The 22,119-nt window shown below is 37.9% G+C and overlaps 1 long non-coding RNA gene across 1 annotated transcript; it reads right to left on the bottom strand.

Moving 5' to 3' along the window:
* Positions 1 to 7,235: 7,235 nt before the first annotated feature.
* On the bottom strand, positions 7,236 to 20,158 carry LOC129629345 (uncharacterized). The gene is made up of 4 exons (XR_008703182.1): positions 19,859 to 20,158; positions 19,019 to 19,123; positions 16,481 to 16,552; positions 7,236 to 7,631 (listed from the first exon to the last, which is right to left on the bottom strand). It is a non-coding gene; the product is annotated as an uncharacterized LOC129629345 (long non-coding RNA).
* Positions 20,159 to 22,119: the final 1,961 nt, after the last annotated feature.

The following is a 22,119-nucleotide window of genomic DNA, read 5'->3' as shown; positions in this document are numbered from 1 at the left end:
TAACTTCTATGCAGAGTACATCATGAGAAACGCTGGGCTGGAAGAAGCACAAGCTGGAATCAAGATTGCCAGGAGAAATTATCAAGAACCTCAGATATGCAGATGACACCACCCTTATGGCAGAAAGTGAAGAGGAACTAAAAAGCCTCTTGATGAAAGTGAAAGAGGAGAGTGAAAAAGTTGGCTTAAAGCTCAACATTCAGAAAACGAAGATCATGGAATCTGGTCCCATCACTTCATGGGAAATAGATGGGGGAAACAGTAGAAACAGTATCAGACTTTATTCTGGGGGGCTCCAAAATCACTGCAGATGGTGACTGCAGCCATGAAATTAAAAGACGCTTACTCCTTGGAAGGAAAGTTATGACCAACCTAGATAGCATATTCAAAAGCAGAGACATTACTTTGCCAACAAAAGTCCATCTAGTCAAGGCTATGGTTTTTCCAGTGGTCATGTATGGATGTGAGAGTTGGACTGTGAAGAAAGCTGAGCACTGAAGAATTGATGCTTTTGAACTGTGATGTTGGAGAAGACTCTTGAGAGTCCCTTGGACTGCAAGGAGATCCAACCAGTCCATTCTAAAGGAGATCAGCCCTGGGTGTTCTTTGGAAGGAATGATGCTAAAGCTGAAACTCCAGTACTTTGGCCACCCCATGCGAAGAGTTGACTCATTGGAAAAGACTCTGATGCTGGGAGGGATTGGGGGCAGGAGGAAAAGGAGACGATAGAGGATGAGATGGCTGGATGGCATCACTGACTCGATGGACTTGAGATTGAGTGAACTCTGGGAGATGGCGATGGACAGGGAGGCCTGGAGTGCTGGGATTCATGGGGTTGCAAAGAGTCGGACACAACTGAGTGACTGAACTGAACTTTAACAGCTTGCTTCCCCTCCAGCAGACAGTTAAAAAAAAAATGATTTGGGCCAGGTGAGACAAAGAAGTGTAGCTTCTTTCCAATTCTTGGTTTAATAAAGGAAAATCCTGTGAGTTATAACTTAAGAGAAAAGTAGAACCAACAGATGAGCTATATAGCTAAAAATATGCGACTGATTTTACTTTCCAACTGGAAGTTATTGCTCCCTGCCATTAACTTTTACATTTTTCCTCCTACAATAATGATCCATTCATTCATTTAATGACTACTAATTTAGAGGCTATTATATGTTTACCAGAACTATGTTGTTGTTATTTAGTTGTGTTCATGTCCAATCCTTTGAGATTCCATGGACTGCAGTACACCAGGCTTTCTTGTCCTCCACTAACTCCCTGAATGTGCCCAAGTTCATGTCCATTGAGTCAGTGATGCTATCTCACCATCTCATCACCTGCCTCCCTCTTCTCCTTTTGCCTTCAATCTTTCCCAAGTTCCAGTGAACAGACAGACCTTTACGGTGCTTAAAGTATGGTTGGTATCAAATGGATCTTTGTGCTTTTGCAGACTTTAGAGAAGGCCCTTATCGCTTGAGTGTAGTGAAGAAGAGAGGCTGCAACCAGGTATGCTTCCTTAGGACACATGCACACACACAGAAATAGTAGGAGTTCTATTGTCGATATTATAAATTGCCACAAATTGCTGACTTTAAGTAACACACACTTATTTTCTGACAGTTTTATAGGTTAGAATCACAACCTGGAAGTTACTGGACTAAAATCAAACTGTTCATTTTTAAGGCCCTAGGGAAGAGTTTGATTCCTTGCCTTTTTCAGCTTCCAGAGGCTACCGGAATTCTTTGGCTCATGGAATCCTTCCTCTTCCTACATCTTCAAAACCAGCATCCCTGCATCTCTCTGACCGTTCTTCCACAGTCACATCTCTTTCTGACCAAAGCTGAGAAGTTCAGTTCAGTTCAGTCACTTAGTCGTGTCCAACTCTTTGCAACCTTAAGAACCCCAGCATGCCAGGCCTCCCTGTCCATCACCAACCCCCAGAGTTTACTCAAATTCATGTGCATTGAGTTGGTGATGCCATCCAACCATCTCAGCCTCTGTCGTCCCCTTCTCATCCCACCTTCAATCTTTCCCAGGATCAGGGTCTTTTCCAATGAGTCAGTTCTTCCATCAGGTGGCCAAAGTATTGGAGTCTCAGCCCTGCATCAGTCCTTCCAATGAGTATTCAGGACTGATTACCTTTAGGATGGACTGGTTGGATATCCTTGCAGTCCAAGGGACTCTCAAGAGTCTTCCCCAATACCACAGTTCAAAAGCATCAATTCTTTGGTCCTCAGCTTTCTTTATAGTCCAACTCTCACATCCATACATGACTACTGGAAAAACCATAGCTTTGACTAGACAAAACTTAGTTGGCAAAGTAATGTCTCTGTTTCTTAATATGCTATCTAGGTTGGTCATGGCTTTTCTTCCAAGGACCAAGCATCTTTTAATTTCATGGCTGCACTCACCATCTGCAGTGATTTTGGAGCCCAAAAAAATAAAGTCTGCCACTGTTTCCACTGTTTCTCCATCTATTTGCCAAGAAGTGATAAGACCAGATACCATGATCTTCGTTTTCTGAATGTTCAGCTTTAAGCCAACTTTTCCACTCTCCTCTTTCACTTTCATCAAGAGGCTCTTTAATCCTTTGCTTTCTGCGAAGGGTGGTGTCATCTGCATATCTGAAGTTATTGATATTTCCCCAGCAATCTTGATTCCAGCTTGTGCTTCTTCCAGCCCACCATTTCTCATGATGTACTCTGCATATAAGTTAAATAAGCAGGGTGACAATATACAGCCTTGACATACTCCTTTCCCAATTTGGAAACAGTCTGTTGTTCCATGTCCAGTTCTAACTGTTGCTTCTTGACTTGCATACACATTTCTCAAGAGGCAGGTCAGGTGGTCTGGTATTCCCATCTCTTAAAGAATTTTCCACAGTTTGTTGTCATCCACACAGTCAAAGGCTTTGGCATAGCCAATAAAGCAGATGTTTTTCTGGAACTCTCTTGCTTTTTTGATGTTCCAACGGATGTTGGCAATTTGATCTCTGGTTCCTCTGCCTTTTCTAAATCCAGCTTGAACATCTGGAAGTTCATGGTTCACATATTGCTGAAGCCTGGCTTGGAGAATTTTGAGCATTACTTTACTAGCATGTGAGATCAGTGCAATTGTGCAGTAGTTTGAGCATTCTTTGGCATTGCCTTTCTTTGGGATTGGAATGAAAACTGACCTTTTGCAGTCCTGTGGCCACTGCTGAGTTTTCCAAATTTGCTGGCATATCAGTGTAGCACTTTCACAGCATCATCTTTCAGGATTTGAAATAGCTCAACTGGAATTCTATCACCTCCACTAGCTTTGTTTGCAGTGATGCTTCCTAAGGCCCACTTGACTTTGCATTCCAGTATATCTGGCTCTAGGTGAGTGATCACACCATAGTGATTACCTGGGTCATGATCTTTTTTGTATAATTCTTCTGCGTATTCTTGCCACCTCTTCTTAATATCTTCTGCTACTGTTAGGCCCATACCATTTCTATCCTTTATTGAGCCCACCTTTGCTTGAAATGTTCCCTTGGTATCTCTAATTTTCTTGAAGAGATCTCTAGTCTTTCCCATTCTGTTGTTTTCCTCTATTTCTTTGCATTGATCACTGAGGAAGGCTTTCTTATCTCTCCTTGCTATTCTTTGGAAGTTTGCTTTCAAATGGGTATATCTTTCCTTTTCTCCTTTGCCTTTTGCTTCTCTTCTTTTCATAGCTTTTTGTCTTTTCTCAGACAACCATTTTGCCCTTTTGCATTTCTTTTTCTTGGGGATGGTCTTGATCACTGACTCCTGTTTAACCCTAACCCTAATGTCACGAACCTCCATCCATAGTTCTTCAGGCACTCTGTCTAGCAGATCCAATCCCGTGAATCTATTTGTCATTTTCACTGTATAGTTGTAAGGGATTTGATTTAGGTCATACCTGAATGGTCTAGTGGTTTTCCATACTTTCTTCAACTTAAGTCTGAATTTGGCTGTAAAGAGTTCATCATCTGAGCCACAGTCAGCTCCTGGTCTTGTTTTTGCTGACTGTATAGAGCTTCTCCATCTTTAGCTGCAAAGAAAATAATCAATCTGATTTCGGTATTGACCATCTGATGGTGTCCATGTTTAGAGTGTTCTCTTGTATTGTTGGAAGACAGTGTTTGCTATGACTAGTGCGTTCTCTTGGCAAAATTCTGTTAAGAGTTTGCCCTGCTTCATTCTGTACTCCAAGGCCAAATTTGCCTGTTACTCCAGTTATTTCTTGACTTCCTACTTTTGCATTCCAGTCCCCAATAATGGACATCTTTTTTGGATGTTAGTTCTAGAAAGTCTTGTAGGTGTTTACTGAACTGTCGAACTTCAGCTTCTTCGGCATCACTGGTCGGGGCATAGACTTGGATTACTGTGATACTGAATGGTTTGCCTTGGAAATGAACAGAGATCATTCTGTCATTTTTGAGATTGTATCCAAGTACTGCATTTCAAACTCTTTTGTTGACTATGATGGCTACTCCATTTCTTCTAAGGGATTCTTGACCACAGTAGTAGATATAATGATCATCTGAGTTAAATTCACCCATTCCAGTCCATTTTAGTTCATTCATTCCTAAAATGTCAATGTTCACTCTTGCCATCTCCTATTTGATCACCTCCAATTTGCCTTGACTCATGGACCTATCATTCTAGGTTTCTATGCAATGTTGCTCTTTACACCATCAGACTTTACTTCCATCACCAGTCACATCCACAACTGGGTGGTGTTTTTTCTTTGGCTCCGTCTCTTCATTCTTTCTGGAGTTATTTCTCCACTTACCTCCAGTAACATATTGGGCAGCTACCATCCTGCGGAGTTCATCTTTCAGTGTTCTATCTTTTGGCCATCTCATACTGTTCATGGGGTTCTCAAGACAAGAATACTGAAATGGTCCCTTCTCCAGTGGACCACTTTGAAAGGTTCTGTAATTGTAAGCAACTGTGTGATTATATTAGGCCTTCTAATCTTCCTCCTCTCAGAATCCTTAATCCTTAAACTTATCACACAATCTGTGTTTCTGATAATTTCCTTTGCTGTGCTGAAGCATTTTTGTTTGATGTAGTCCCATTTGTTTATTCTTGCTTTGGTTTTCTTTGCCTGAGGTGACATATCCCCCCAAAATATTATTAAGAGCAATGTGAAAGAGTACACGTGTCTATGTTTTCTTCTAGAAGTCTTATGGTTCTGTTGTAGGAAAACTGGGCACAAGAGGATGTTCACGTCCCAGGTCTCAGAGGAGTTCTGGGGTGGGCCACCAAGAGAGGATCTGTGGCTTTGTGCAGAAAAGATTTCAAGAATGGGCCATAGTAAAATGAAAGCAAGTTTATTTAGTTCATTTCCAAATGTGTTTTCCAACACCAATGAGCAATTAAATTAACTCAGTCTTGACACTACTGGAAATAGCATCAGACCCCACAGGCTTAGTCCCACAAAACTGTCCCCACTTCAGGCACCAAATGCAAATCCAGGTTGTAAGCGTACTTCTGACTGACTGGTTATAAAACTGGAAGTTCCTGCTGAAACACGAGGATGATGGTAAGTTCAGGCTGAGCACAATGCTGGAGCACCACTCTGTTATCTTACCACCAGAAAATCAGAGGAAAGTTACACACACCCTGCAGTCACCAACCCCAATTTTGCCTGTAAGACTTCTCTCCAGAAAACATGAGGAAGTTCAGGTTTTTTGAGCAAAAGCACCCATCTTCCTTGTATGCCCCTTGAAATAAGCCTGTCTCTACTCCATATTGTTTTTTCATTATTTAGGTATCCTTTAGTTTCTCTCAGCAATTTCAGAATACAGGTCTTGAACATACTTTGCTAAATATATCCTTCAATATTTCATGTGTACTGGTGCTACTGACATGGTTTTTGTTTCTTAACTTCAATTTTCAATTATTGTTGCTATGATGAGCATTTTTAAGGTTCTTGGTAAACACTGTCCTTTACAAAGGTCATACCAGTTTGTATATCTAACAAAATATAAGAATGCTTGTCTGATCACACTTTTCTAAGTAGTTATCTCATTTAAACTTTTTTTCTCCCAGATACAATTTTCTCTTCTTGAGAAGATTTATTGTTGGATCTCAGCCACAGAAAGTTTGATCATATGCCTTAGTTTATAGCACATCATCATCACTGTTCTTTTAATTTAGTATCTTTTTACCTCATTTCCTGCTCCTGTTCTTTTTGCTCTATGGGCAACATTCTTCTTGTCCTTAGGAAATCATCCTATATTTGACATGTTTTTGAGTATTTTCTTTAAAACATTTTTGTGTCCATGTATTTTAAATGTATACGATTGGTATTATATTATAGATTTCATTATTACTTTTACTAAACACTGCATTTTTAAAAATATGTGCATATGTGGTCAGTATATGTGGTCCTTTGCTTCTGTGTAATGCACAGTACTATACATGTGTTTCCACTATATTTTAGCTATTCCCCCAACTCCCCAAAGGGATTAAGAATCCTAGGTTCTGACTTTCCTGGTAGTGCAGTGGCTAAGACTCTGCTGCCAATGCAGCAGGGCTGGGTTCAATCCGTGGTCAGGGAACTAGATCCCACATGCCACACCAAGAGTTCACGTGCCGCAACTATAGATCCCGTATGTTGCAACTAAGACTCTGCAGAGCCAATAAATAAATTAAAAAAAAAAAAAAAAAGAATCCCAGATTCACTCTAAACTACTGCCAAAAAACAAAAACAAAAAATGAGATCAATATTCTTGTTTTTGTTTCTTTGGAGACCTGTTTAAGACCTCTTGAGGACACATACCCAGAAACAATTTATTAATAATATCTATATTCATTTAACTAAATTCTGCCCGATTGCTCTCCAGAATGGTTCTACCACTTTATACTCTCAGCACCAGTGTATGTATCCCCTCATCCCCATTAACACCTGACATTACCCATCCTTCTGCTTGTTAGTCTACTAAGTAGAGAGAGATTATACTGCTGCTTTCACATGAACCCCTCTGATTACTAATGAGTTTGAGCATATCTTTCTGTTTTGTGAGCATGATTATAACCTTGGTGCATTTTTCTATTGGTAACTTTTTTTTTTTTATGATCTAAGTATTTTTTATCGTACTGTAGGTACTAGTTCCTTGTTGGATTTAGACTTGAAAATATATTCTCCAATACTGCCATCTATTATAAATTAACAAATCTTTTTTCTCAGGACTTTTTTCCAGTGATCTGTTGTTGAATAATGAAGCACTCAAAACCTCACAAGCTGAAAACAAATCATTTTATTTTGCTCAATATTTGGGGGGTCAAAAACTGGGAGAGGCACCACTGGGTGGTTCCCCTGATTTACACAGCAATAGCCAAGGCAGCTGGGGCTAGAGAATCCATTTCCAAATGGCTTCTTCACTTACACTTCACTTCTTCTGGTTCCTTGGTGCTCCTTGACCTCTCTACTTGCTGTCTCATCTTCCAGGGCCTCTTTTCATGATCTTGGGCTTCTTACAACATAGAGATTTCAGGGAATTGCATTTTTTATTTAGTGGCTGGCTTCCAAGAGGCAGGAAGCAGAAGCTGTCAGGCAAGTTAACAGCAACATCTGGAAATGTACATCATCACCGCTACCATGGGTTTCCCTGGTGGCTCAGACAGTAAAGAATCCACCTGCAATGAGGGAGACCTGGGTTTGATTCCCAGGTTGGGAAGTTCCATGGGAGGAGGGCATGGCAACCCACTCCAGTATTCTTGCCTGGAGAATCCCCATGGACAGAGGAGCCTGATGGGCTATAGTCCAAGGGGTCACACAGAGTCAGACACAACTGAGCGACTAAGCACAGCACCTCTACCATAGTCTCTTGGTCTAAGAACTCAAAAGCCTTGCCCAAATTTAAGGAAGTGGAGAGATGCCACCTTCTGATGACACTCTAATAATATGTTGCAGAACACATGAGCTGGGAGATACTGTTGTGGCCGACTTTGGAAAAGAGAGTCTGCCACATTACTAACTGATTTTTTCCTTTTGTGAATTATCAAACCATGGCTTAGTCCTTCCATCTTTTTCAACTGATTTATAAAAACTTTTTATATTACATCTCAAAATGTTTCATTTACAAAAATTATGTTTTTTACAAGTTTTTCTCCTCAGGTAGAAGAATATAAGACAGTTTCATTTACTTCATTGTTAAGTTTCCTTCTAAAAATCTTTTATTAGGATGAGAAAATTACTTAACACTATGTATCTCAAAAAACTAATGATATATATTACAGGATCTTATCAAAGAATAAGCCATTTCATAGACATCTTTAAATTAACCCCATATTAAAAATTCAAATTATATGATACAATTATAACGAGTGGCACAAAAAGTTTAAAATTACTGATGTCTACATTTTTACTTTCTAATACAGTGGGCCTTTTATTTCTCACCATGAACTGCACATACTCTACACCTTCGGTTAACACTAAAATAAAAAGGAAAAAGTTGGCCACTCTTTTAAAACAACTTCAATGACAATAGGGTCCTCACTCCCTCAAAAAGACTTCTTTAAAAACAATTTAAAACCCAGAAACATAAACTTATTAGAGAGTTTTAAAAAACAAACTACAAAAGCAGTTTACAAATAATTTTTTTTTTTGGTTAGTAAACACACACAGAACTGTTTTTTTCTATCATGTGAATTTAAGGACTTCTAATATTTTCCTAATAAAACTTTTCAAAAATATGTATTTCATGAGAGTGTTGGGCAAGAAGTAATATTGTCTTCAAGTGAAACTTGTCTGAAAATGACAAGTCATTCATCTCTTCATTAACTAAAGACTGCTAATAACAGAAAAGCAAACTAAGCTATATACCCTGGATTTTTTTAGATGACAAATTCTGGCACTTTGTGCTAAGGTTTAAGGTACTTATCAACTCATTTTTCCCTACTACATAGAAATATAATATTCCCTAGCACACAGAAATATACTATGCATAGCATTTAACTATAAAACTAGAACATGACAAGAATCCTTTATTAAGAAAATGTCCTTATCACAAATATTTCAGATTAAAAAAATGGTTTTAAAAGTTGAAGCACATTAACTTGGAAAAACAAATTCCAAACTAAACAAAAATGTCATTTAAGTTCTAGAACCACAAAGGCACACTAAGAAAGTCAAACAAAAATAAGGAAGGGAGAGGACACAGCAAAATGATCTTTTAAGGGACTTCTGAACCTTTAAGATACAGATAGAATCCTTTAAGTGGCAGGATATATGCTAATGATCTTGCTTTCTTTCAGATAGGAATGAATTAATGTCTTTTACTTTAGATATAGTATTTGGAAATAACTGTTGGTTTGCTGTGTCTTGCCCATAAAAATCATATGACTAATACTCTAACTTCAAAAAATGAGGCCCAGTGAGCAAAAATAACCTATGTCATCCAACAAATGTATGTAGAAAAAAAATCAGAAAATAAAATTGACAAGCATGGAAAAAATTTAAATACTTTTCCTCTTTCTCCCAGAAAGGCGGAGGTGAGGGGTGGCAGTACACTCTGTGCATTGGAGTACCGTGCTGTGCTCAGTCACTCAGTCGTGTCTGACTCTTTGTGACCCCATGGACTGTAGCCCACCAGGCTCCTCTGTCCATGGGACATTTCAAGAATACTGGAGTGGGTTGCCATTTCTTCCTCCAGGGGATCTTCTCCACCCAGGGCTCAAACTTGCATCCCCTGCATCTCCTACACTAGCAGGCAGATTCTTTACCACTGAGCCACCTGGGACGCCCATGGTTAAGAGTACTGCAATCTAAAAACAAATGTATGAAACTGGAGAAGACAAAATACACATACAAGCGCACAAAGAACAATCAATAATTCCTCCTCCTCAAACAATGTAAACAAAAAACAAGGGCCAAATTCTGAACGGGTCATTTGTTGTCTTGTATATGCAATTTTACCACTCACCAATGTTCACAGATATAGAAACACATTAATAAGAGATGCTTACTTTCAGCAAAGTGAACAATTAAATATAGGGAAATGGAATTAGAAAGGACTTAAGTAAAAGCCTCAAATAGATATTCCTACTCCTCCCCACAAAAGTGTTTCCAAATTCTGGCTACCATCTAAAATGAAAACAATTTTTTGTTATCTCCCAAATTCTATATTGCTGCATGGGTCAGAGATATTGCAGTTTCAGCTCCAGGACACCATGATCAAACAAATATCTCAATAAAGCAAGTGATGCAAATTTTGGGGTTTCTCAGGGCATATGTAAGTAATATTTACACTATGGTGTAGTCTGTTAAGTGTGCAATAGCATTATGCCTTAAAAAACAATGTACAGACCTATAACTGCTGCTGCATCACTTCAGTCGTGTCCGACTCTGTGCGACCCCATAGACGGCAGCCCATCAGGCTCCCCCGTCCCTGGGATTCTCCAAGCAAGAACACTGGAGTGGGTTGCCATTTCCTTCTCCAATGCATGAAAGTGAAAAGTGAAAGTGAAGTCGCTCAGTCGTGTCCAACTCTTTGCGACCCCATGGACTGCAGCATACCAGATTCCTCCATCCATGGGATTTTCCAGACAAGAGTACTGGAGTGGGGTGCCATTGCTAACTAAAAAATGCTTAATTGGGACTTCCCTGGTGGGCCAGTTGTTAAGACTCCAGGCTTCCACTGTAGGGGGTGCCGGTTCAATTCCTGGCCTGGGAATCAAGATGCTGCATGCCACAAGGTGTGGCCAAAAAAGAAAAAAAAATTTTTTTCAATTGCTAAAAAATGCTACCCCTCTTGTGAAACTTCAGCAAGTCACAGCAGTAACATCAAAGATCACTGATCACTGGTCATAACAAATATAATAATAATGAAAAAGTTTGAAATAGTGTGAGAATTACAAATATGAGACACAAAGACACAAAGTAAGCAAATGGTATTGGAAAAATGGTACTGACGCCACAAACCTTCATTTTGCAAAAACCAACAAATACTGTGCAAAAACTGCAAAGTGCAACAAAGTAAAGCACAATAAAACAAAGTATGCCTACACCTGAAACTAAGTTTGTGTCTCTTTTTTGAATGAACACCAGGAACAAAGGCTTTCACTTATAACAGCCTAAGTCAAGAAAGTTACCCTTTGGCTTATGTCTCAAAGTTACCCTTTGGCTTATATCTCATTGAAAGAAGTTTCATCAAACCCATGCAAACCTAAATTTCAAAAAGACAGCTTTTGACACATCTACGTAATACAAAACCTTAGGGATTATCTTCCCCACTAGGCAGTGGATTTTTATACATTTTTTTCTGAAACTTCTGTTGACTTCATGTATTACAAAACACATTTTACACCAGCAGCAGAACTAGAGTAGTAGAGATGGAAATCAGGGTACAAAATAAAGAACTCAGAGGCCAAATGTTAGAATTCTTGGGTATAAACTCTCCCCATTTAGTGAAGAAATGTGTCTACTAGTTAAATGTCCCAAGAACGAGGATTCTTTGCAAATGCATTAAGTTTATCTCTAAACTTACACACACCCATCCACTCTCAGAGCACCTTCTTATGAACTGTTTGTTCTGCTTAACTCAAGTCAGAGGTAACTTGGCAGTTTAAAACTTATGTATCTTTTTTCAAAGAAAATTGTGCTTGGTTTTGAGTAAATCTAAATGATTCTACAAATCTATAACTTCCAGCTATCCAGTTTTCCTAAGATACAAAACTCACTCACTCATTATTCTATTAAATCACCAAAACATAACCAATATGGACAATACAGATCATTTTAAAATAAGTGTCTCAGTCTTCTTGCAAATGGAAAGTTAGCGAATATTCTGAGACACACTGGGGTGAGGTCAGAGGAAAGGATAGGGCTTTATGGATTATAAAACACACATTACATCAGCAGCAGAACTGAAGTTACCTGATTAGCAAGCCAACAATATCAGTCTCCCAATTTAAACCTGAAATCATGCTTCAAAAGAAACACACATACAAACCCATCTAGCTTTGCTCCTCTTTCTACCATTAGTATCTCTCAACTAGTCAAGCACTAAGCAAACTCAGACAAGAGCAAAATTATGAAAATCCACTTCATCACAAAACATCAAAGGGCTTTTCAATTATATAGGAAGTGGTGTAATGCAATGACACAGAAACAAGTTTCAGATGCTTTCAATTATACCAAGAAAAAAATGGAACATACTTTTTTTACTTTCTCTATAAATAATTTCTGTAATGTGGCCTGCTCTTCCAATCTAAAAACTGATACCTGACTTCCAAAGCATCTACTGTACATTATTGGAAATCCCCTACTTCACCAAACTTGAAAGAACTTCCTAGACACCAGAAATAGTGAGGTCCAAGTTTGCACAGTAGGTAAGGCAGATGAAGACCTGCTTAGCAATCTGGTGTTACCCTGGATAGGTGCAATTAAACGGCAGTGCAGAGTGTCTCCTTTTGCCTGATACTGAGAAGTCAAACTGTCCCAACATGCAGAGGAATCTTATGAGCCAAGAGTAATATTAACACAAGGAAAAGTATATCGGATCCCCATAAAACTTTCCAAACAATTTCAGGGCACCAGAGAAGCCACAGGGGCTTGCTTCCTAGAACTAAAGGAACTTGTGATACTGACATTTGCTTTATATCCATTTTTGCACATAATTCCTTACTACAAACAACTGCAAACACTCCTCTGAAGGTTTCAAAGATTTATCAACACATTCAAGCTAACAAAAAAGCATTTCACAAGCAGGAACGGCCGGCCGCTGCCTCGCAGCATTAGCAAACAAGCGCAAAGTTCACCAAAAGCAAGAGAAAGTGAATCATACACTCACCAACGACAGACTCACAACTCATGCAACTTCTTACACCTAAAACAAAAGAGACAACACCCAAGCTACTGCTGTCCACCCTTTCCAAAATCCCAGCTCGTGCATAAATCCCACCAGACCCACGAAAACGAGCCCAATCTAACCCCAAACAGGGTCGTAAGCATCAACGAGTACAAGGACAGAGTGGAACGCTGTAAGAGAGGGGGGAGGGGCGCAAGGCACAAACCACAACAAAATAAAGCAGACTCTAAAACTCTCAGGCGCTAGCCACAGCGAAATTTCAAAGTCAGAAGGCCACACGGCCAAGGTCCTACAGGTTGGGACCCCCCTCACAGAGCCGGTAGCCGCCAGAGGCCCCCCTGGCCAATCTAACGACAGCAGGACACCAAATTAACCGTCAGACCGCTCTCCCACCTCCCAAACACACAACTAACAGGCCCTTGGCAACCTGGGGGCTGCTGGGGGCCCTCTAACGATACAGAGAGCCCCCCAAGCCGTCCGGAACAGCAGAAACTCCAAACTCCTGCCTCAGCGGCGGCCATCACAGCGAAAAAGCGAACTTTTACGACAACTCCCACAATGCCTGCGGCCTACAACTCCCAGAGTGCACCGGGCGGCGCCATGGTTAACCCTGTTGTGGCGCCGGGACTGACGAACCCTGCTCTCCTGCCCATCCCAACTGCTAGTTGTTGCACTTACTTTTTCCCTCACAATCTGAAACTAACTTTGGAAGTTTTGTCAAGCTGCTACAGTTATACTATCTCAGCGCCTTCTTTTATCACACAAGCAACGCCAACTTCCCAGAAAATTATCCCTGACAGAGAACTTTTTGTTATCTCCAGAGCTCTCCTCACAGTTCCAAATGTTTTGTCAATCAAGGGGACACTTAACTTCAATTCATCTTCCCCTTCGCTATAACTTTCTGGCATTTTTCTAAATTATTATAGCCTAGAGGTTTTGGTACTCAACTTTATTAGTTTAAAACCTGCTTCCTAAGTTCTGGGAAGCAACAAGAAAGACTAGCCTATAACTGACCATGATGTTCTACATCTCTCTATTTTATAAAGACGAATTTCCTCAAATATTTGACTAAGAAAATTCATGCGAGTCTAAATAAGTCCTAATAAGGCAAATTAGTGATGGGCAAGATATCTTTTACATTTCAAGGTAATTTTTTTAAGGGAAAACCTTATATGCCAACATACTTTGCTTTTCCTTTTCTATATGGATAATCAGATACAGCATAAACCGTTGCTTTATTTCTTTCTGACTTTAAAATATCAGCAAACAACAGGGAAAGAAACATTTTAATATAATTTGAAAAATGAACGAAGATTTCATTCTTTCAGAAAACTACAGCAAATCTTTTATTCGCGAAAAAACTCCTTTAAAGTCTTTCCATTTTAATTAGAAATGAGGTTTAAAATACATTTCTTTTAAGTATATTGCCCATAATTTCAGAAAAAAATGACAATCACATCTAGAGATCACTGTATTATCAATATTAGTTAAATGCCTAAGCTGTAGTTAACACAAAGGAACTTACTCAGACCTGTAACTGACTGACAGACAAAATAATTGCTTGGTATTTGATGCGTGCAGCAAAACAACAACTAGAATTCCCCTAAAGTACCTGCCATTTTTCTCGTACTCAAATATAAAATAAAATGTACACAATATCTGATTTTTTCTTTGAAACATTTTGCCATTTGAAAGAGCATTCAAAATCTATCATGAATTTTGAATCCCAAAACTCAGAAATCCTAATATATAAACAAAAACACAAAGCCTTGCTGTTAAGATAGGTCCTCAGCAAAACTATTCTACGATATTCTATTTTAAACGTGTCTCTTCATGTTACATTTAGCTTATTAGTAAAGGTTTTGGTCTAGTAAACTGCAATGAGAAAATACTTCTCCATTTATTTTTTTCACTCATGTTACACTATGTCGTTTCATTAACAACTGAGATAAATGCTACATACCAAGACATAAAAATTATACATACATAGATATTTTGAAGTTTAGTTCATTATACTATTTTAGCTTCTGTATTTTTCTAATTTTCACTCAACACTTTAGTTAGAATTTAGCTAGAAGAAGGTGCATTTTTTTCTCCTATTTTTAATAGCTGCCAGACCATAAGAATTTAACGCATATTTTATATATTACTCTCCTGATGTTAAATTATATGATTCATAAGAAAGACTCAAAATCAAGTCAGAAATGAAACTTATCTCTTCTTATATGTATTACATGCTTACAACTCTCTTCTCAGTGCTATGAGGTCATATTTTCCATTAGGAGATTAGTCATTTTTTCTTTTCTTTTATCCTTTAAAATATGAGATTTGAAAATTGGTACATTAGAAAGATGCATTTAAAGATTACAATAGAAGTAATTTTGTTTTTTTTCAGGTTACCATAATTCTTCTTTTAAAAATAACTTAGCAGTTTAGTATATCCTAATTAAGTAATTTAAGTAAGTCTTAACCTATAGACTTAATATTAACATGAGTTTCTTCCTAAGGAGGAAACAAATATATTCTAGAAATAAATTCTTCAAATTCATACCAAAAATTTAGTATATTTCTCCCGAAGTTTTTAGGTTCTGTTTTTTCACATGAATTTTTTACGTGTATTTCTTAAAATCCTAAATCTCTATACTGTGATTTTTAAAATATTCACATGTAACTATATTAACCTATTTAAAATTAGGAGAAATCTTCTTTATTCTTGAGAATATATGTTAATAGACGTCAAACATTGCAATCTATTTCTTTTTCCAAATGTGGTATTGGTGACAAAGCTAGAATGTACAGATTGCAGATCTTACAACAAATTCTATATATAATTTCAGTAACTACTTCTTTTATTCTTTTAACCCGTAAAATACTTGGAAGCATCTCTAAATGTTTAGACATTTTAATTGCATTTTTAGTTTATCTACCTTAAAACATCTGATTTTCATATATGTAATTTATACTGTTCATACAAGTAAACTGCACTAATAGAATTTCTCCCCAAAATAGAATGAGCTGCTAATATTCTATTATGCCCAAAAAGTTAGTCTGTCTTTTCTTCTCTGACACTATCAGTATTACACAAGCAAAAACTGAAAAGAGGTCACACGCAAATGACAAGTTCTTGCCTGATTTAAAGTAATTGTTTATATTTATGTTATGACCCTACAAAGCAATATTTTGAGTCTTTCCCAGAATTTAAGCTTCTCTCTCAAACCTTAATTACCTTTAGTTCATTGGCCTGCTTTTAAAACAGTGACCAGTCTTTCAAATTTATCAAAATAGTCTACTTTTTATTTCCATATACGTTTACATTTATGTTTAGGAATATTCTACTTGTCTGAAAAATCTCTAGTTTCTGATTGTTCTAAATAGAATTTTAACTTTATGTCTAAATACTTAGGAAAGCTGGAATGATGGCAATTCTATTATCATGTTAGTCTGTGAGAAAGTGCAAAAAAAAGGGTCTCCTTTTTTTCCGGGAAATTGATCTTTCTAAATCAAAGTTTTCCAACTACTTTGTTTTATTTAATTTTAAAAAGCTTGCTTTCTCTCCTCTTCATAATGTTTGGCATCAGTTAGGATAAGCAAAGCTTATGTATATGTTACTTCTTTTCTCTAATTGAAATGCTATCTCTTCAACAGATGGATAAACAATGGAAAACGTTTCCTTACCTAAAGATGATACGTTTCACACTTAAAAAGAATCTTCATGGTTCATCAGGAGATAAAACTTTTTAGGTTTTCCTATGGAAATGAAAAAGATACAGGTTAATGAATATGATCACTTTCTACTCTGTAAAAAATCATAATAGGATGATGGCTATTTGAATCTTTTTAGTCATAATTTTAGACAGCAAGGCCTAAATATAATTTGATTAAATAGATGCTGTCAATTAAAAAGCCACCCTGTTTTACTGTTTAAATTTTATCACAGAACCATCACAGGGTAGTAGTTTCTTATCCTTACTTGTTCTGTTATTCTGCCACTGATATATCTTGTTCTTATGTATATGGCTCAGTAGTTTTAATACCCTTTCAATATATTGAAGCCATTAACTATCTTTATGTATTTTAAGATTTTTCTAATACATAATAATGCCTCCTTTATATGTATTTTCTATAGTCTAAATATCAAATCAATATGTGAAAGAAAAAAATCCAAACTCTAAACTTTCTAACTTTCAAAAGGCTTTTTCTAACTACAAATCAATTTCCGCAAAAAGAGATGTGTGAAACACTACATACTCTAAGGTAAAAATACTAATACTTTAAGACAGAGTAAGAGCTAGGCTGAATTTTTAAAAACAATTATCCTGCTCCTCCCTCTTCCTCTTTGTGCTGATAATTTTTTCTCCACTTTAATTCAGGATTACATTCATTAACTCACATCATGCCTTTTCTCCAAAGAAAAATTACCTTCTTCTTGGAAAATTTTCAGATTCCTTACATTTCCCTTTAATTTCACAGAAGGATCTACTATTAATACTTCAAATTAAGTATTAATTATGCTGTTTCTCCCTTGAAATTCTTTTCCTAGACCTGTTTTCTAAGTCTTCCTTCTGTAAGATTCTACCATACTCTAACTTAGCTCTTTTTTTTCAAACACCAACACAATTTGTCTAATATTTATTTCCCCAACATTTGAGGGCATATTCTAATTTTCTCTGTTGCATTTTGATGCATGTTTCACAGTCTGGCTGATGGTACCTCTTCATACGCTAAATACAAATAAGTGCACTTCCCACTAGAGACTTGTGGGATTTCATTAGACAGGCAGAAATTTCTTGTTCTTCACCAGGACGTCCCACATGGGATTCACATATGGATGAATCAAGTTGGAGAGCTCAGGTGAGTTAGATCCACAAGAAAGAATGCCAACCACAGATATCACTATTCACATCACCGGAAGAATCTTGCTCAAACTACCTCGATACTGTACAGGTCTAAAAATTCACGTGCACAAGCACTAAAAAATTCCTTTCCTTAGGTGACCCTAGGCTATCTTTGATTTCTTAAGCCATTATTTTCAAAGGATGTGAACTTTGTGGTATAATGTGCATACACAAAGCAAAGGTTTCTTTTGAGGGTAGGATAGTTGGCCACCCATAGACTCAACCAGTTTCTAGGACGGAAGCCACATTGACCTCCAAGGTTTCCACCCAGACTAGACACTTGAGTTCTGCCTCTCAGTTTGCCTGTCATATGCTCCTGAGGGATTGAAAATAAGCATACAACTACACTGTGCCTCAGTTTCTTCATCTCCAACTTCATTCTCTGACTCAGTATACCAAACCGATGCTGATGTGGGAGTAGCCAGTGAAGGCAGAATCAACAGGCCAAAAGCAGAGGGACTTAAACTAACCCAGCGTCTGTTCCTCAACTCCACCCATTTTCCTGAAGCATCCCAGCAATGGAGGTGGGCTGTGGCATTGGGTGAGCTTGAGGGAATGAAATGAACAGCCTCCAAAATCTCCAAACCCTACACCAGTGCAGGCAGTGATATGGCCAGAAATAACAGCAAAGTTTTTCTTTCTTTAATAATAATAACAATAAAAGCCAGACTAAAAGCCTCTTACTAAAATATTGACATGGTAGGTAAATGCTTTTTATAAAACAGAAAACACAAGTGGGTTCAGAGCCATAAAAATCTTTGCTTCAGCCTCAGTGCTGTTGGGCTTCTCTGGTGGCTCAGATGGTAAAGAATGATTCCTGGGTCTGGAAGATCCCCTGGAGGAGGGCATGGCAACCCACTCCAGTCTTCTTGCTTGGAGAATCCCATGGACAGAGGAGCCTGGTGGGCCACAGTCATGGGGTTGCAAGGAGTCAGACATGACTGAGCGACTAAAACACAGTGCTGTTGGCTTTTTCTCCATGTAAACAGACAAACTAGTCCTCACTCACTAACCCTATGCTTTTGTAACTGGGGACAAGCACAGTGAGGAGCCTTTAAACCCCTCAGAGAAACTCCCTCCACTCAACACTGGCTCAGTGCCTTGCAAAGGAAACTCAGTAAAGTGTTGTTAGTGTTTAGGAGGATTTCTGTCCACTCCCCTGTTCAGAACTCCACGCCAAATTAATCTGACTCATTCAATCCTGTTGAGATTCTTCATTATTTAAAGGAAAGCACTAAGCTTAAACTTAGTTAAAAGTGATTAAAAAAAAAAAAGCCAAGATATATTCATCCTAAAGAGTAACAGATTAACTGCTTACCAGTTTCAACACCAGCTGCAGGTGGGGTTGATTGTTCATCTGCTGGAAGCATCGACACTGCCAGATTCTCCCCAAAACCTCCTTTTCATTTTAGAAGCCAAGTTCCTAAAAATAATTAAAAAAAAAAAAAGAATTTTCTTTATCATGGACTTTTATACATTTATCACAAATCCAATGGAACACCGTTTAGCATAAAATTAGAGTTCTCTCTCTTCCTCCTTCTCTCCCTCTTTTTCAAAATTAATTTGGGAAAATTCACTGTCTTCTCTACTCTGCTCTGCTACCTGAGTATCACTTTAAAACTCAAGAAACTTCCTCTGTCTTTTCCCTCATCCTTACTTGAAATCTCTCTTAAACATACCACAAATTTCCCTGGCATCGCTGTAATGTAATCCCGGCCAAATTTCTCCAAACTCTGTTCTCATAGAAATGTAAAATGAGGGGGTTGTACAGGACAATCTCCAAGGTCCCATTTAGCTCTAACATTTCTATATGTGTCTGTGATGATCCAGAGAAACTGGACTCACTCCACACGAGCACCCAAACTGGGGCCTCATTTCTATGTTACTGCTGTCACTGTGTTTCTGTAGACTTTTTGCTCAATTACAATATAACACACATTTTTTCATGCCTTTCTAGGCTAATAGTCCCCTCTTCAATTTGCTTCTTCAAACCATTTATTTTCTTTCTCTAAGAAACCTTCTATATCACTGATAATCTTAACTCCATCCTTCCCATCAAGACCATCACTGCCACCAGCTGCCTTTTTCTGACCTAACTGAGGATCTCTTAATAACTCTGTAACACATTCTTCTAAGTAAAACAACAGTGTTTACTTACCCTACTGTTGACAGCATCATCCTCCTCCTATCCTCCTCATCTATACCATTTATGACAGTTTCCTAGATGACAGATGACTAAACACTGCTCACTTAACCTATCAATCTTCTAATGCAGACCTATTATCATCCCCATATTACACATGAGGAAATTGAGGCAAACAAAAGTGAAGTCATTAAGCCAAGACGTATTCCTAATGAGTGAAGGATCCAAGTTTGAAAACCATGCATTATGGGGACAGAGCTTATACCCGTAACCACCATGATGCACTGCCTCTCTGCTTAAATGATTTCCATGGGCCGTCTCACCTCTAAAATCCTCTGATTACCCAGCACTTGATTACCTCAGAATATGTAATCTCTTAATTGATGAATTAAGCATAATCAGAAATCTCTTTTAAGATTGTGAGAATTAAAGAAATTTAATGTAAAGCACTCTAAACAGTGCCCAGCACAGAGTAAACCGTTTGAGAAGACGTCAGCAGTTATTAATGGGTGAGTTCTCAATTTGCTAATGAACACACTAAGTTCAGAAGTCAGAGCAAAAATCTAGGACTGGAACACAGGAGTAACACACCCGCTTTTTCTTCTTCTTCTTTTTTTAAATACTATTTACTAATGCAAGACTAACTTAAAAGACACAAATTTTAAGACTTTAAAATATCCCATGTCTCGTGTTTCTTAGTCCAGGACTTTATCTATTGAACCACACTGCTCTTGCTAAGGAGCGAATTCCAGGGAATCAACAAGTCTAGATTTGCCTGTCTTCATCTCCTGATGCACAGCTGAGCTTTGTTAACCTGCAAGTCGGCAGTGATTGTTTTGGGAAGAGCAAGATTACCAGACCCTTCACATCTATTAAAACTGGCCTCCATGTTGAATACAGGTTTAAAGTGTTTTCAAATGGTGATACTGATTTGATGAAATGTATTTCTCACAGAAGCCCTATACTTGAAAATGAGCCCATTTTATATGTATTAACTGAAAAAAAAAAAGATAAAAGGTGTTCAAAAGGAAAGATCTCCCTACCTGTATAAACAAAACTGGGGCCATTTATATCTTTAAATCAATGTGACATATTAAATATGGTAACAGTAGTTTCCGTCATGCATTTGTGTACAGCAAAGAATCAAAGAGCTTGACATCATCACAGGTGAAGCTGAGCTGCGCACTCTAGAATTTTATGTAGAAACAGACCCTGCACTACTGGAGGTATATTTTCTGTTTGTGTCCTCATGGCAATAAATAAACACACACATTTTGTGAGAAACAAATGCTATACTAATATACCATAAAAGTACTACATTTCTTGGTTACAACATAGCTATTGTGGTCATTACTATTCAAAGGGCAAAAGAAACATTTTAAAGAATTACATAAAGCTGGCAATTCTAAAGACAATTAAAATAAAATATCTTGGTACAATTTGTAATTTCATAATTTATATCATCAACATCAGATTTGCAGTTAGCTTATATGGTGATATTGGCTACCTTGATTTCCTCTCAAGTTCTTTTCTGAGAACCCAAGTTTTATTTCTGTGACCTTCTTCAAGCAACATTCCACCTTGCCCCAAGGTCAGAAACCTAACTTTTCATCAGTTAGCTCAAGTAAATAAAATGGAACACGTCTTCATTTTTTAGTGTCTATTGTGCTTTTCTTGTAGTTTCAATTATAGGATTTTAAATGCATTTAAAAAACATAATATTTTTGTACAGGATTTTCTTTTTATGCCAATTTATGTCTTACTAATCATATTCTTATGGAGAAGCCAATGGCACCCCACTCCAGTACTCTTGCCTGGAAAATCCCATGGACGGAGGAGGCAGTCCATGGGGTCACCTGCTAAGAGTCGGACACAACTGAGCGATTTCACTTTCACTTTTCACTTTCCTGCATTGGAGAAGGAAATGGCAACCCACGCCAGTGTTCTTGCCTGGAGAATCCCAGGGACAGGGGAGCCTGGTGGGCTGCCGTCTGTGGGGTCACACAGAGTTGGACACGACAGAAGCGACTTAGCAGCAATCATATTCTTAAGAACTAAAACATCACCAAGAACTTTAAATTTTCCCTTAGACCAGAGAAATTCTAAGTCTATGATTCCCTCTAGTATGTGCACAAAAATATTATCTCAATGAAATTTTATTTTATCAAATGTGTGGTATTTTTTGCATCAAAATAGTGAATCCCTAAAGGTTTTTTTTGGGGGGGGGGTCCTAATTATTTATTATGGAAAATTTCAAAGAAAAGTAGAAATAGTAT

This window comes from Bubalus kerabau, chromosome 15 (assembly GCF_029407905.1).
Source record: "Bubalus kerabau isolate K-KA32 ecotype Philippines breed swamp buffalo chromosome 15, PCC_UOA_SB_1v2, whole genome shotgun sequence".
Classification (NCBI taxonomy): Eukaryota; Metazoa; Chordata; class Mammalia; order Artiodactyla; family Bovidae; genus Bubalus; species Bubalus kerabau.
This window is presented reverse-complemented; position numbering and strand designations above follow the sequence as displayed.